Source organism: Equus przewalskii, chromosome X (assembly GCF_037783145.1).
Source record: "Equus przewalskii isolate Varuska chromosome X, EquPr2, whole genome shotgun sequence".
In the NCBI taxonomy this organism is placed as follows: Eukaryota; Metazoa; Chordata; class Mammalia; order Perissodactyla; family Equidae; genus Equus; species Equus przewalskii.
Window position 1 is genome coordinate 16,831,047 of NC_091863.1, and position 17,191 is coordinate 16,848,237.

Here is a 17,191-nt window from a genome sequence, read left to right on the forward strand (position 1 = left end):
GTTTCGGCTGCAGCTACCTTCACTGGTCATGCTGTGCCCTGGGTCATCTACAAGACAGGAAGAGGCTAAAGCTTGGAAGGCAAAGATATTTCACTCTTTCTTTCATAAGCTTTATTCAGGATGCCCATTTTTTCGCTAAGCAAGAAAAGTTCATTGATTCTGCTTTCATGTGGCAGGCAAAATGATATCCATATGTCTTAGTCGGCTTGGGCTGCTATAACAAAATACCACAGACTGGGGGGCTTAAACAACAGACATTTATTTTTCACAGTTCTGGAGGCTGGGGAGTCCAAGATCAAGGTGCCGGCAGATTCAGTTCCTAATCAGAACTCTCTTCCTAGCTTACAAAAGGCCATCTTCTTGTTGTATCCTCACATGGCTAAGTGAGGAAGCTCTGGGGTCTCTTTCTCTTCTTATGTGGACACTAGTCCCATCGTGGGGGCTCCACCCTCATGACCTCATTTAAACCTAATTACCTCCCAAAGGCCTCACCTCCTAATACCATCACACTGGGGCTTAGGGCTTCAACACCCGAACTTTGGGGGAACACAAACATTCAGTCTATAGCACTGTACAATTTCCTGATGATCTATAAATTAAAATGATCAGTGTCCTCTAGGTACCCCCAGGAACCCAAATAGCCAGAGTTTAATAGAAGTGGTAGGAAACCTCATCTTTGGAGTCTTTGGCTAAGACTGACCAGAGGATTGCTGTGGTAGGTAGAATGTCCCCCCAAAGATGTCTATGTCCTGATCCCTGGAACCTCTGATGATGTTACCTGACATGGCAAAAGGGGCTTTGCAGGTGTGATTAAGGCTTCGGGCCTTAAAATGGGGAGGTTATTCTGGATTAACCAGGTGGGTCCAAGCTAATCACCTGAGTCCTTAAAAGCAGAGAACTTTCTCTGGCTGGAGACAGAAAAGATACTGTAAAAGGGGAAGTCGCAGAGACTTGAAGCATAAGAAGGACTCTACGCACCATCACCGGAATGAAGATGGAGGAAGCAACATGATGAGGGATGTAGATGGCCTTAAGGAGCTGAGAGAGTTTCCCAAGTGACAGCCAGCAAGGACGTGGGGACCTCAACCCTGTAATTACAAGGAACTGGATTCTTCCAACAACCCGAATGAGCTTGGAAGCAGATTCTTCTCCAGAACCTCCAAAAATGAGCTCAGGACAGCCAACACCTTGATTTCAGCCTCGTGAGACCTGGAACAGAGGAACCAGGAGAGCCCACTGGGATTTCTGACCGACAGAACTATGAGATGATAAATTTGTATTGTTTTAAACTGCTAACTTGCAGTAGGATTTTTTCTGAGGAAGATCGGCCCTGAGCTAAAATCTGTTGACAATCTTCCTCTTTTTTGCTTGAGGAAGATTGTCGTGAGCTAATATCTGTGCCCATCTTCCTCTATTTTGTATGTGGGATGCCACCACAGCACAGCTTGATGAGCAGGGTGTAGGTCTGCACCCAGGATCCAAACCCGCGAACCCTGGGCCACCGCCAAAATGGAGCACATGAACTTAACCACTACACCACCGGGCTGGCCCCAATTTGTGATAATTTTTAAACGCAGCAATAGAAAACTAATGTAACTGCCAAGGCACAGTTTGAATTTTTATTCCATTGATAAACAATTTTAGTGACATTGACTTTGATTGTTGAACACAAACCACAAGTTGAGAGATGAGAAACCTGGCAAGTTTGGGTGGTCAATTTACTCCTGGAACATTTAGCCAGACTGTTGACTTGCCAAAGATGCGTTGTGATGGTGACAACTTGGATGATGTTCCTTTCTACAAAGTCCTCAAACACAATACAGGGAAATGCTGATGTGTGTCAGAAATTATAATGCCTGGCCAGCCCTGTTGTAAAAATAGGATGCAGAGCTATGACTATTGGGAAAAAAAATGTTCAAAATGAAATGCATGATTTGGAAAAGAGGTTTAACTACCATCAAGACAATTTTCTCCCATAATAGACCTATGAGAACAGTAGGGACTTTTGAGCAATTTATGTTGGTCAGTTTCCATGGATGTTATGCTAAGCGGCTGGGCACATTCGCAACCTTCATGCTCTTCTCAATTTCCCAGCAACAGATTTCTAGCTCCTAGCCAGAAGTCTCATTAAGACGGGCCTGCATTTTAGAATCATAGCATGATCCTTTAAAAGGCTTCCTTTTGAACATATTTTATTAACTCCAACAACAGAAACCAACTCTACTTACCTTAAGCAGAAAATGAATTTATTGACTAGCTCACCAAATTAACAGGAAGGTTGGAGAATTGGCTCTGAAAACGGGCAGGAAACAAAGGAAGCAAGGATCCACTGCTAAAATTTCATTGTAGGAAGAGTCAATTAAAGAAGCCACCTCTGAGCCATCGATGCTGCTACCCCCAATTCTGTCACCTCTGGAGGCTGGCTACTGCTGCCATAGCTGCAAAGAATTCTAAACTGTTCCCTATTTCTATCTCCAGATCCAAAATCCCAAGTGGAAGGATTTAATTTTTCTCAGCTTAGATAAAATGCAAAAAAAAATTTCCAGCCACCAAGCGTTGGGAAAAGCACATATTTTAGTTTCCTTACTAGGAGGCAGGACTGCTCTTCCCTCCAAGACTTACTCTGCAGGCCATTTCCCAGACATAGAAAAGGGTGCAAGGTGGATGGAGCTCTCTACCCCTTTGGCTGTCCAACATACCTGAAGACTCATCTTCTCATATGTCTAAAATATACATATATATTTTTTTAATATATTATAAAATTTATATATATAAAATAAATATATATATGTATATATATGCTCCCACTTCAAATAATGCAACTTACTCTATTCTCAAGGAAAATAACCCAAAGTTTCACCAACTACTTCTTCTAGCCCTTCACCCAGGACATCTGAGCAATATCTATTTCTGTCATAATCCCTTCTCAACCACCAACACACTCTATGTGCAATAGTGGAGTAAAGGAAGAAGAAAGAGGGCAGTCACTTAAAATGTGTAAATATCTACGTGGCAGAGCAAGGAAGAGAGTCTGGGTAGAAACTGTGGTCCTTGTTTCTGCACCTAATGATGAGGTATTTACGACTTCCCTCCTCCACTACTCCTTCATGTTCCCATTACCTTCAGCCCCACCTTGGCTGGCCACAGTGGTATGCTGGTAAATGTTTAACAACCAGCTCTCTGAAAGAAAGATATTTGTTTTAAATTTTACTGATATAAAAGATGTTTAGGGCCAGCCCCAGTGGCCTTGTGGTTAAGTTCAGGGCATTCCGCTTTGGCAGCCTGGGTTCAGTTGCCAGGTGTGCACGTACACTGCTCTGTTAGCGGCCATGCTGTGCTGGCGGCCCACATACTAAAAAGTAGAAAAGATTGGCACAGAGGTTAGCTCAGGGCGAATCTTCCTCAGAAAAAAAAAGGCACAAAATTTACAATTAATAAAATATACAATGCTCTTTATTATAAATTCCATATAGCCAATTGATTGTCAAAGGTTGCTTTTTTGTTGTTTTATTTTGGGGTTTTTTTTTTTTGCCAACTTATAGTTGCAATTCAACTATGATTTGAAAAAACCAAACTACAAATAAAATCTTAATTACTATCCAATTCAGCCAATAACTTGCTCAAATCATTAACTAATGAACGTAGTTCTGACATGGATATTGGTTGATAATTCTGTTTGCATTAACAAATAAGATGGAAGTGGAAAATGGAGATATCTCACCGAACTTCATTTGTCCATCAGTGACATGAGCAACTGCTTTACTGAGTCACAGAAGTTTGGAAATATTGGAAGAATATTTCCTCAAGTTTTTGTGCTATTCATATATGTATGTATATATATATAGTGTGTGTGTACTGGAATTTTAAATTTTATTTCTAAATTAGAATTTACATTTTATTTCTAAGTGTTAAAAAATAGTCTTATGGATTAAGTTGTCATTAAAGTTATTATTTGTGTGCAATTGACTGAAACAACATAAAACACGAAAAAGCAAATTTTAATTGAAGTTGCATTTTCTAGTAATATGGGGGGGCTGATTTTTTTAAAATTAGTTCATGTATCCATGGATGAATATGACTTATTGCTAGAATGAGGCAGGGTTCACCAACAATTCAACAATTTATTCCTATTTTTTTCATTGCTGTAAGCACTGAGAAATCTTGCTCACATAAATAAGTATATAGGAATGGAGGAGTTTTGCTATACCAATGTCGCTCAATTTGTTGAACTCCTTCCAATTATGTGCTAAATGTTACATAGTGATCTATCAACAAAAATTATTTTTAATGATGTATCAGCTCCCAGCTCATAGGTTTTTCAATTTTGTTGAAAGCAAAGGATTAGAACTATATGACTTGAGAAAAAAATTGTCATCTACTCTTTGCATCATTTACTTTCTCCATTTCTGAAAGTATACTAAAAAGACATTACTATGACTTACAACACAACTCTTAATTTTACTTGTTGCTTTTTCTCCAACAGGCATCTCATATAGCCTTTATACTTAGAAAAGTTTAGCAAATACTTTTATCTGTCACTACAATATTAGTTATAAAAGTACTTTTATATTGCCACATGCTTTAATTATATTTTCATCAAAAGCTTGGAACTGCAGCTTTAGCTCATTCAAATTATGGAAAATGTCTGCCATATCTATATCTATATGGGAAAGCCCATCTTCATTGGTCAAACCAATTGGTCAATTGCTCTTCTTACGGGGCGGCTATCTTCCAAGAGGCAGGAAGCAGAAAGTGCCCACCAGTTAAGGGTTACACATAGAACTGGCGTGGTATCGCTTCCACCCTATTCTATTGATCAAAGCAGTCACAGGGCCCACCCAGATTCCAGGGGGTGGAGAAATAGACTCTACCCCTCACTGGAGGAGTCGCAAGGTCTCATTTTAGAACACCATGGGGATGGGAGCTATCATTGGAGCCATCTTTGGAAAATACAATCTGCCACAGCCAGTTACTGAGAATATATTTCATCAATACTCAGGAATGGAGGAAACAACCTAGGGTGGGTCCAGTGTCCCATAGGCATTGCTGTAAGGTGGACCCCTGTCCAACCTCCATATTGGCCAATGGGCCATAGTAACTTTCAGGGTACTCAGGAATTAGTGTCATCTTACAGCTAGTGTCCAATAATCTCCCAAGGATGAGCATGTTTCCCTTTTGCCAGTGCACATTTCCTATGGTAAACACTGGAGTCTCTCTGCTGAGGGCTAGAAGGAAGATCCAGGAGGTACTGGGGAAGTCTTTGTAGGGTCCCTTCTTGGAGCATACAGCCTCCTCTTCGTTCAAGGAGCTCTGGTCTGGGAGTTGGGTGACTCAGGTTTTAGAATTGGGTGAGAGGCCTCAACTCAGTATTTTTATTTTCTGGCACACGCCTAACCTCTGTTAACCAGATATGGAGTTTTGTTGTTGTTGTAAAAGTCAAATAGGGCCTTAGGTGATTACCCAGGATCTTCAGACATGGTGATCCCATAAGCAATCCACTACTGCCAAAGATCCCTGTGGCTCAGACCCTTCTGATTTCCACTCTGGTAACCATGATCATCTTGCTTCTTGTAGTTAAGTAATGCCCCCTGGCCTCTGTCACTCTGAGATATTCCTAACACATTGATATCAGGAAGCCCATTTCCACATATCATCTTTTGTCAGTAATTCTGGCCTACAGAAGAGAAGCACTCCCCTCACCAATTTATTTCTCAAGGCCATGGGGAAGGGATTATCTTCTGGGGATTCTCAAATTACATCATTATTGGAAACACACAAATGAATCAACTGAAGCATTACAATGTCCGTAAGTCTTTAGAACCCTTACAAATGAATTTCTTGCATCTCAACCTCATTTAAGGTGAGCCACAATTGAGTCCAGGTTTTAGTCAACCAACCAAGTAAGTATTAGAACTACTTTCAGCCTCTCCAGCTAGCCTACTGGATCCAAAGTCTCTGGTAAATGGACCCATATTGATTAATTCAGCCCAATATAAAGTTGTGTTTTTCCTTTTTTGGTCTACACTCTCATTTCTACATATATTCCCCAGATTTTTGCTGATTATAAGTAAACAATCTACAATTATTCTGGTATATAAGCCTGCTGCTTCTGGAGTGACTTGATGATTGGCCACCAGAACATGCTAATCTTACACTAAGGCGAGGAGGAGTAGAGAGTGAGAATTGGCTTTCTATCGAGTTGCTTCCTTTAGGAAGTTAGGGGACAGACACCACATAAATTTGGGGGAAAGTTTAAAGGATTACTAACTAGCAACAGGAGATTAGGTACTAAATAGTATAGAGAACTATAAAGAATACAGGAATGGTGGATATAGGGAGCAGCCACTACTTCTAGGCTAAGGCAGAACACCCAAGGAAGGAAGAAATCTGGAAGAGGCCCCAACCACCAAGGCTGAGATTCAGACCTCAGTAGAGAGAGTATGACTGTAGTCCTGGATTGCAGAGAAGTTCGCTGAGGTGCCACAGGTCACATATGGCAAGCAGGAAACCAACTGCTGGAGTCTCAGTGAAACTCACTAGGAAGTCACCTGTTGAGATGCTGGTGGAACTTCCTGGGAAAGAGGCAACAGGGGTGCACTGAAACTTGCTGGATGGTGAGCCCCACTGGCTGTCTTGTACTTCAGTGACCACCACATGCTGAAGAAGCAAGAAAAACCACACCAGGATCAGGAAGAGAAGCACCTTCCTCCTGCCTTGTCCTTGCGGTTCTCCTCTACTGCCAACACTTAACATCGTGCCAGCTGACAAAGGAGAAATGTTTACAGGGTCCAGCTCTAAAAGGCAATGATGGATGAATGGGTAATTGACACGAGAATGACCCCATCAAACAAAGGACTGCCCCCAACAGTCCCTCGACTTTGACTGGACCTACAGCCAATGATCCTACCATCTTTTCATTCATATTTCTCCTTCAGGTCCTCATTGCCCTTTTTATCCAGCTTAACGGCTTTGGTCAGTCACTCCAGTCCCTCACCCTGGTTAAACCCAACTCTCTGCCTAGTCCATTTCTGTACTCACACAGCCTAATGTGGCTGGACTGTTATAGTCTGGGTACTAAAGGAAGCAAGCTCTAAATATAGGAGGTGATGGTCAGAGAATGGATGTTTGACTCCAAGATTATGGAGGAGTTGCAGGTTTTAGTAACAATAATATGTTAAGGTCTATGTAGGAACATGACAATGAGTGGCTGAGGTAGGGTGAACAATGAGAGAAGTCAAATACCTGAGAATCTAGGATATAGGGAGGAATATACAAATACGTCATATACATAAATCCTCAAGAAGTAAGACAGTGCTGGAGAGAGCAATAGAGAGCCGGGAGATAAAATCTTCAATAAATGAGGGAGCATGAACAACTGCAACAAGAAGGGCTAGTGGGAATGTAGTCTGATGACATAGGATTCAAACTGGGGGTAGAGGGCTTGCGGGAGGAGGGGAAGGGGAGGAAGAATAGTCTGGAACTGGCCATGAGGAGCAAAGAAAACATCTACCCATTTGCATGCCCTGTGTTATATGAAACATGGAGGTAAAAATAAAAGCAGCCACCATTTGAGAGGGTTGCAGAGGAAGCAATGTCTTCACGAGAAAGCCAAGTTTCCATTAAAATGTGCCTTGTGCTTGATTAGGGAACTGTGTGTTCAGGGGTCATTCAGAAACGAGATTGAGGACAGAGGGGGATCTGCTGATTACCAACTAGGGGTTGCAGAGGGCACCTCAAAGGAGTTGGGGAGGGCTGGGAGGTGGGAGCTGAACGGGGGATATGCAGAGCCATGTGGTATTGAAGCAGAGCCACGTGGGAAGATGAGGGTGACGTGGTGGTCTGGGCCTCTTTGATGAATGAAGGAAGGGAATTTAGAACACAATGAGATAAGTCCTGGTGGTCTTAAGGCAAATAATGATGAAAGGGTGTGTGTTAGGGGAGGGTGAGAGAAATGAGGGCCTATAGCTGCTTGCCTATTCTTTCCTGAGAAATGATTCCACCTCATGAATGAGGGTTTCATTCCTGACACTGCCAATGGAGATGTGGCAGTCCAAGGAGGAACAAGTCTTCAATGAGTACATTATTCTGGGTGACCATAGATGATCAATTTGTTGATTTGCCAGTGGCTGCCAGAGTCCTGCCCTTTAACACTGTCTTCGGCCCCAACTAGGACCAATGACTCATTCCAAGTTGCTCCCATTTCCCTAAGGCTACTTGTTGCAACTCATTTCCACATGTCAATTTCCGAATGAGACAAGGTTTATGAGTGCAAGCAGTAGATACTGACCCATCACTGGAAGGATACTGGATAATTCACAGTCAGTGGGAGTGCTGGAGAAACAGACTTGGAAAGGGAGTAGGAGAGAAACGAGTGAGTATGACAGAACTATCACTAAATCATACCATAGAAAAATTTGGTTAGGACACCAGTGTACCACTGCCCAGTACTGAGCCTGGCCTCAGGCACTGCCACCATTAGACTGGGAAGGCCACTACTGTCAATCTGGAATGAATTCTAAATAAATTCTAAACTGTCCGCTGCTCCCCTTTCCATACTCAAATGGCCTGCCTTAATGCACGTGCCCAAGCTCTAGCTCTCTGTGGAGGCAAGTGTCTGTCCTTTCGGTGTGGGGAGGCAGGGAGAAATACAGAATGACTGAGCCCCTAAACATAAGCAGTGAGTACAGTTGCTGGTCAAAAAGGAAAATCTATTCCAGGAAAGAACTCACAGGCTCCCATATTCATTCCCATGGAAGAATAACTGTTATGTTAGTTGAAATAAGGTTCAGCTGTGAGTAACAAAAACCCCAAAGTACAAGAAAGTGGTTTTGTTTGCTTACCTCAGAAATGTAGGCAGTCCAAGTCTAGTATGGTGGTTTTATGGACCTAGGGTCCTATCAACACACAGCTGCCACCTCATGGTCCAAGACGGCCACTCCTGCTCCAACAATTACATCTGCATTACAGCTAGAAGGAAAGAGGAAAAAGAGAAGTAGCTGACCTCTCCCTTCAGGGATACTTACCAGGAATTATAAACACCACTTTTGCTTAATGACCAGAATTTAGTCACAGGGCCACCATGAGCTGCAAGAGGAGTGGCTGTGCAGTCAGCAAAAATTTAGAGATTTTATTACTGAGGAAGAGGGGTGAGAATGAATATTGGGGGACAACTACCTCTCTCTGCCCCTTTCAAGACCTTTTTACATTTTACAGTGGTGAAACTGCCTTCTGCCTCTTCCATGCTCCCATCATCCCCAAGTCACTGTGGCATGGAAGCCACTCAATGGAAAAGATTCACTTGCCACCCTTCAATCTCAGGGCTCCTCAGGACATCATATAAAGATCTACTCAACCACATTTCCATTGCTGATGCTTCCATTTCCTATTCCTGCCTGATGCTATTACCTCATTTGCCATTTTCACTGCAGAGCATAGCAGGCTACCAAATCATTGATATGGATTACACATTATGTTCAAGTCCTCTTTCTCTTTTGCTTTTTTTTATCAGTTTATTTAAGGGCGCTTTCTTATTGAACTGATACTTAAGGCTCCTGGTCATGTACAGTTTTGCAATGACTTACATAAACAAGAGTGACGGAAAGTCTAGGGTGCTTTGGGGCCATGAGGATATTTTATTGCAGCTCTCAAAAAATCCCAATAGATGAAAACATGCTGCTTTTATTTTTTTTTCTTTTTTTTGAGGAAGATTAGCCCTGAGCTAACTGCTGCCCATCCTCCTCTTTTTGCTGAGGAAGACTGGCCCTGAGCTAACATCCATGCCCATCTTCCTCTACTTTATATGTGGGATGCCTACCACAGCATGGCTTGCCAAGCGGTGCCATGTCTGCACCTGGGATCCAAACCGGCGAACCCCGGGCCACCGAAGCAGAACGTGCGCACTTAACCACTGCGCCACTGGGCCGGCCCCCAAAACATGCTGCTTTTACAGAAAAGAGAAATCTGGGTCTGATCAACTGGTTTACTAGGGACACATCTATTCTAAAAATAAAAACAAGGCTTCGTAGTGATAGTCAGCTTGTACATTAATTGTACATGGAGAAAGAGGAACGTTAGTCATGTGGTATTATCTATATTTACATGCTATATTTATATATTTATTTATATATATCTATATTATTTACTATAGATAGATATATGCCTCCTTGGCTTTATCTCTATATCATTGTGGTGAAAATGTAGTTTAGAAAATATACAGCAGGAGGGGTATTTGTGAAATTAATTGGCATAGGAAGTCTTATAGGATTTCTATTATTAAATTTATTTTCATCATCAATACTGTTTGAAAATGGTTACCCTTGTAGGAAAAAAACAAGGATGCCACTTCCCTATGCAGAAGATGTTCTACGTCTCACTCATTTGCAGTGGGAAAATACCAGGAATGATTCACTTCCTGAGTTAAAGGAATTATGTAAATTTAGCCAGTCACATCTTCAGTAGAAAATGTGTCTGTGATCTAGTACAACAAGGATTTTATTTTACTTTTTTGCCATTCATACGTAAAGGCCTTCATGGGCCCTGTGCCTCATGCATATCTTCTTGGCTCCTATGCCTCAGTATACGTGACCCAGCTTCCAACCTGCATTCTTTTGTTAGGGGCTTTCCCTGACCTGCAATGTGCACTTTGCGTGCTGGTGCAGCAGGCAGCCCTCAATCAATGATGGATGGGAGTTGGCGCATAAATGCCCCAGCTCCCTCGCTCAAGCTGGGACCACACTGGGGCCTTGTTCTCTTCAGATTCGCAAAGCTTCCCCTGCGGGATCAAGCTCAGGTTACCCATAATCATAACCGACTTCACAACCTCCCTCTTCAGCTGCCTTCCTGGCCTTGCCTCACCTCCCCAGTCCCCTGCTGGTGTTTCCTTCCCTGCCCAAACAAACTACATGTACTTAAATCCTTGTCTCAGAGTCTGCTACTGGGGAAAGAAATGAAGACAGAAGCAAACAAAAAAATACTTATTGGTGTGCTTACTACCCTGGACATTTGCCTAAATCATAACTTCAGATTTAGATAGAAGAATCTGGATTATGGGGGATTTAAATTAAGTCACAATGATTTGAATCATGACTTAGATCACTAGATATATAGATTTATTTTAAATCATTGTTGTTAATTTTTTTCCCTATAATTTTGCTCTCCATATACTCGTCAAATACGGCCCTCAATATAGCCTTCAAACACACTCATCAAAACTCTCCTTTGACAGTGTCTGGGTAAAGGGACTCCACAATGCAGGATTCTCTCCTCCAATAGTGCCTGGCCCTTTACTCATCACCTGTTGATTTGGCTGTAGGTTTCATTTTGAAAACACATGCAGCATTTTAAGTGATTGTTATTCTTTCTAATAGAGTAGCCAGGGTTTAAGTGCAGATTAATTTGAGTTCAGAACCAAGCTCTTAACTGCGTGCAGAATTGTGGTGCTGTGGGGCCGGCCCCGTGGCCAAGTGGTTAAGTTCGCGCACTCTGCTTCAGCGGCCCAAGGCTTCACCGGTTCGGATCCTGGGTGCTGAACATGGTGCCGCTCATCAGACCATGCTGAGGCGGCGTCCCACAATCCACAACTAGAAGGACCCACAACTAAAAAACATATATACAACTATGTACCAGGTGGCCTTGGGGAGAAAAGGGAAAAATAAAATCTTTAAAAAGAAAAAAGAATTGTGGTGCTGGCCCCAGAAAGCTGAAAGCAGAAGGGAGGGCTTCTCAGAGCTGCTCTGAGGCCTGTGGCTGTGTTAATCTCACTGGAGTAAGGAGAGAAAATAAGGGATTAAGAAAGGGCTGGTGCCTGAGTCATCCCAGGGCAGTTCCAGGTCACATGTGCATCAAGGCTATGTGACATTTAGATGTCTCAGGTCACCCCAAGCCAGATTATCTTTTAGTCCTCACTTGGCTTCACCACATGCACTTGGAAGCTCTCACGCATCCTCCTTACCCTTCAGAAGAAAATAGATGATGAGTGTTCGATTGTGCATGAAAGAGATAGGCTTCTCCTGCTTGGCCAGACCACAGAGAAGCCACAGAATCTTCTTAGGTGACCTGACAACGATGGGCTCTAGGAGCAAATGCACTCTCTCTCCTTCTCTCCCTTCCTCTTCCTCCCTCTCTTGTTTCTCTTTCTCATTCTCTCTCTCTCTCCCTCCCTCCCTCCTTCCCTCCTACACACCTTTCTCTCTGCTACCTCTTTTGCAGCAAAAAAGCTGTGAAATTTAAAAACAGACCTTCTCTGACGTGTCTTTGGGTAAAATCATGGGACGCCAGGCCATCCCTCAGACATTCTTCACAGCTCCCACCTCTCTTCCATCCACCCACCTTGTGTCTGGGTCTCTGTAGAGTTTCCAGTACATCAGTAATCAGGTCGAATGCATCAAGCCTCCCAAGGAAGAGTCAGTTGTCCTAAAAATCTGATTCCCAGAACCGCAGCAAGTGATTTCAGCTTCTTTACTGGGATCAAAAGTTGGCAAATAACCATGATGTCCGAGGACAAGAGACTGTTACATAATCATCCTTCGTCAGAGACAATGAGGTCGCATGTTTGCCCATCTAATCGCTGATCAGGGACATGTTTGAATGCAGATAATGTGCTTGCTGGCCCACAACTTAATTACTGAGCGTCTGAATCAACAAAGCTTTCAGATGTAGGTCTTGCCTAATGGTGCGTCTGTTAGAGATCATTGCCTCTGCTTGGCCCCTAAACGAAAGGTCTGGGGGATACAATGGGCCATTGCCAGTGCTGTTCTCGATGACCTCTCATTGAAAAACATGCCAATTCACACGGTTTATTTTCCAGCCAGCAGTAGGCATTATTGTTTATATACAGGGCCAAATGGGGTGAATGACTCCAGGGTGGCAAATATTAGTAAAGCCTCTGGTGAAAGCATGCTCTCCAAGGAAATTAATGCCACAGTCATTTTGGTATATCTGCAGCCGGAGTCCAGTTATCCAGACAGGAATGTCCCAGAGTGACAGAGAGGGGGGAGTTCCTTTCCCAAGCTGGTAAAGAAAATGTGTCGGGAAAAGTCTAGGGAAATAAGCAAGCAATAAGTAAGTAGGACCAAAATGTTGAGTCTATGAGTTGGGGTCCCTGTAGTCAATTAGGATCTAACTACAGAGCCTGGAGCCCAGTGGGTCTCTCGTTAAGGGACATCTCTCCTGGCTATTTCCCCTTTCCGAATTCCCACCCCACGTGTGTGTGGTTCGCCTGGATTCCAAATGGAGGTCCCACCTCCCTCTCTCGGCCATCGTTATCACAGCCATGCCTGGCAATGACTTCAAGATTTAGAGAAAAGTATGTTTGGGATGAGGTGGGGGTTTTTTGGTGTTTTGTTTAAGATTTAAGGAGTCCTGATCTATGCACAATTGTTATTATTTAATCACTAGGGACAGCTATGCCCATTTCCTTGCCTGCAAATTTAAATAAATGCAACATGCCATTTTAAAGAAAATATAATAAAGTTGTATTCACCCAGATGATTTTAGAACACTAAGCAAAGGCCTAGTTTCCGATACTAAGCAGAAATGTCCCTACCCTGATGGGTGTCCAGCCCCCTAGAAGTTGACATGTCTCCTTTGGCTTCTTCAAATGTTGGTCATCTCCCACTGAAGGCAGGAAAACTCAGCTCCAGCAGGGTGAGGAGGGTGAGGATTGCCTGAGCCCAAGAATCTTTCTGTGTGTGGCTAGAGCCAGGAGACACAGTGTAAAACAAAGCAAAACACGGCTATAAATAAAGCACAACTCCCCGCCCCCCAGCCCTTTTTTTTTTTTTTTTTTTTTTGCCTAACGCCTGCCATTAGCTGTAAGGCAGCGTGGCTTGTGTGGGCAGGTGGATTGAACATTGGTGTGTTTCAAAATGCTTTTGAAGAGAAATTTCTCCAGGACCCTGTCTTGTCTGGTGCACCATAGATGTGTGAGCAATATTAAGGAGAGGATAGCTCCCAGAGAAGCCTAGAGCCCTCACTCTGTACGTCTAGAGACCATAAGCAACCCGCACACCGGGGTCAAATCTTGCCTGCACCTCCCCTCCCCATTGCTCTGCCCAGCTCGCAATCAGATTTGAAAATTAGATTTTAGACTGCAGACCTGCTTTTGCTTTGCAGCTCATCTCCAGGCCTCTGAAGCCCAAGGGGAAAGCCCCCTCTCCCTCTGAAAGCTGCATCTTGACTATATCCTCACTGAACCAGGGAAAGAGCTGGTCATAAAAAAGAGCCTTGTTATCTGATAGTGCGGGCTCTCCTAGTCGGGGGTGACACTGAATTATTTGGCACAGAAGTCAAATGTTATGGGAGTTATTTTTCTCCTTTAATAAACAAGCATAGGGTCGAAGGATGTGAGGCCAAGTGCATCCCAGAATCTGAAAATGATTGCTTAATTGAGGTTGTTTTTCTTTCTCTGAAGAACACCATTAAGTGATGGTGTTGTGAAGGCTGTAATCTTATTTTACAGCTGAAGCCCCTCTTTTATAATCAGCATATATATTTTTTTGACAATGTGATTTGCCTTCAGTGCGGGATCTAAGCAGCTTTGGTCATTTGCTTAGAGAAAAAATGAACTGAATGTATGAGCTCTAAGGGTTTTCTTCGCCTAGCAACATGCTGGCGGGTAGCGTTCTCCCCTAGTGGTTGCTCTCTGCATGGCTTGTTGACTGAATCCACAATTGCATCTGAATATTATGACAACATATGCTCTCCTTTGGAGAAGCACAGAAATTTCATTAATGGTATGTGAGGCAAGAAACTAGCTGTGGGCCACATTGATGCATATATTCAGCATCAGGTTGAAATCCCAAGGGAGCATCAATTACCAAGTTAAATGCAGTTTCTATGTCAAGCTAGATTGCAAAGCACTGGGATAATGCCACAGGCCTTCAAAGGGAGTTAATTTTAATTGATCAACTTGTGGTCCTGGAATCCAAATGAGCCCTCTTCTCGTTCCCCATGAACATTTCCACGTCCTGTCTCAGAGCGGGGAACCCTAATTCTAGGTCAGCCCAAGAATGTAGGAGAGAGAGCTTCACAGGATGGTACATCCAAATTAGTAGTGTTCCTTACATGGACCTCATCATAATGGGAGGCTTCTTGTAAATCCTCTAACTGCTCTAGTTAAAAATGAGGGATTCATTTGGGTAATTATCATCTCCCCATGCCCTTGGCCTAACTTTTAAAATTCTGTGTCATTCAGCTACTCAGGAAGTAACCTTGGAAGCAAAGCTAATTCCATTCCAATCTGTGCTCTTGAAATGTGAAGATCATAAGAAATGAGTGATTGAGAAGATTCTGGAGAGCCTTGCTTGTTCCAGATGGCTTCTGCTCCAAAAGAAGAAGCTTTTCAAGTGTCCCACGCAGTCCTGAACCCTTTGGGGCCTTCTCCTTTCACTGTGCCTCAAGCCCAATAGAAGAAAATCTCATCCCATCAGGGAAGGGAGGGTGGAGAGGCGGATGTGGGGGGTGTTTCAAGCAAGGTGATTTTCTGGGTGAAAGTACTATGTTCTTCCCAGCACTTAGCACAAAGCCTGCCACCCAGGTAATGTGGGCGGAGTGACTTGTACTGCACTGAACATCCTCACCTGTCAGCAGAGTATCTGATAGGGGTAGCATTTACAGCACGTGCACTAAAAACGCTATTGTACCTTATGCTTTACTTTAATTACTCAAACCAGTGTTGTTTCCAGTGTTTTTTTCTCTCTCTCCTAATGAACCTTCAACTGCTTGTACCTCCTTTCTCCCCCATGGAAAAGTTGCATAATGATGGCTTGTTTACAAACCTGTAAGATAAGTAAGGCTGTTTCAATGTGATGTATGGGTTTTTAAATAGCCATTTAGTGTGAAATGTGTGAATTTTTTAAATTATAACTTCATTGACAATAAACTCTGTCTTTTCCTATATTATGTGTGCTGTCCAACGAATAATAGAATATGGAACTTGCTAAATCCTGTCTACAGTGAATTTGAGCCTTAACAAAATAAAGTACATATTAAATGAAAAACTCAAGAAATCCATTGAATTTGTCTAATGACTCTTGTCTGTATTATGCTGCACATTTGACTTGGGAGACAAAATATGAAGACAGTTTTTATAACATTAAACTGGAATTTAATTTTGAAACTGAGCATGGATCGTTTATATATAAACAAAGGGAACATTGAGGGAAATTTTGTAACCCTACCAACTACCCTAATTAGGAAGGAGTAGAATGGCTCAAGGCAACACAATGCCATGTTCTTTAGACCCTGTTCTGCTGACAGATGATCAGGCTGGCATATTTTGTTCCAATTGATGTTCCCCACCCCATATGTCTATATTAGATCACCAGGCTAAGCCGCAGCCCAGCAAGATGTCTGGGACCCACAACCTGGTGGGCACCCTTTCAGGAAAACCTAAACTCCTCAGGTCCCGCTGAATCTCCAGCCAGTCACGTGTGTGCAATGATAGCCCTGCTCTTGGAAATTGATCTCTATGAAATGGAGAAGCTAAAGACTAATTTTTGCTTGGGATGTTTAGAAGTACATCTGATGTTTTTTAAATGGCAGACACTGAACCAAGGATAAAAGTCATGGTGTTGGGGGTCTCCACATACCAGGTAGGTGACACACTTGCTTTTAAAACAGTGTGGTCTTGAGAACCTGGTCCCTCAAATCTTCATACTGTGAAGTTGCCTGTCCATCTGAGAAGGTCAGAAGACTCTAGAGGGTACATGGGTGATCCTTTTTGGTTTATGATAGTGTCGGCCATTGATTAAGTTTCGTAGACTCTCCATCTTAGCAGCAGGAGACACGTTTCGTCTTTCTTTGGACAGCTAAGGTGTGATCTGTACCTCTCTTCTGTTCTGATCTCTCAGCTTTATTTTATTGTGCTTTGTAATGAACTCTACCCCATCTGGGCAAAGGGAACATCTAAGCCCCTATGGAAGTAAAATGCACTCACCATAAAGGTCATCCTTGGAAGAGGAATATCAACGATGCCCAGTTCCTCAGGCGGCATTTAACTTCATTTGCAATGATCAGTCAGCCATAGTTTTACCCATGGTACCCAGTAATTCAGAGTGAGAAGCCCCCACTTAGGCAATGTAGGATTTGACTGGCTCTATATCTTATTTCTCTCCATGTGGGAGAATATGTAGCTATCTGAGTATATGAAAATTAATTTAGTCTAGATTCATATTTTACACTTACTCAAATA

General features: G+C 42.8%; 1 long non-coding RNA gene across 2 annotated transcripts; it reads right to left on the reverse strand.

The window, feature by feature from the left end:
- Positions 1–234: 234 nt before the first annotated feature.
- Positions 235–13,731, reverse strand: LOC103541323 (uncharacterized). 2 transcript variants are annotated; one of them, XR_011535696.1, is made up of 5 exons: positions 13,544–13,731; positions 12,328–12,459; positions 8,841–8,967; positions 6,538–6,657; positions 236–1,209 (listed from the first exon to the last, which is right to left on the reverse strand). It is a non-coding gene; the product is annotated as an uncharacterized lncRNA (long non-coding RNA). The 2 variants fall into 2 exon arrangements; XR_011535697.1 differs by lacking the exon at positions 12,328–12,459 and having other exon boundaries at positions 235–1,209; positions 13,544–13,691.
- Positions 13,732–17,191: the final 3,460 nt, after the last annotated feature.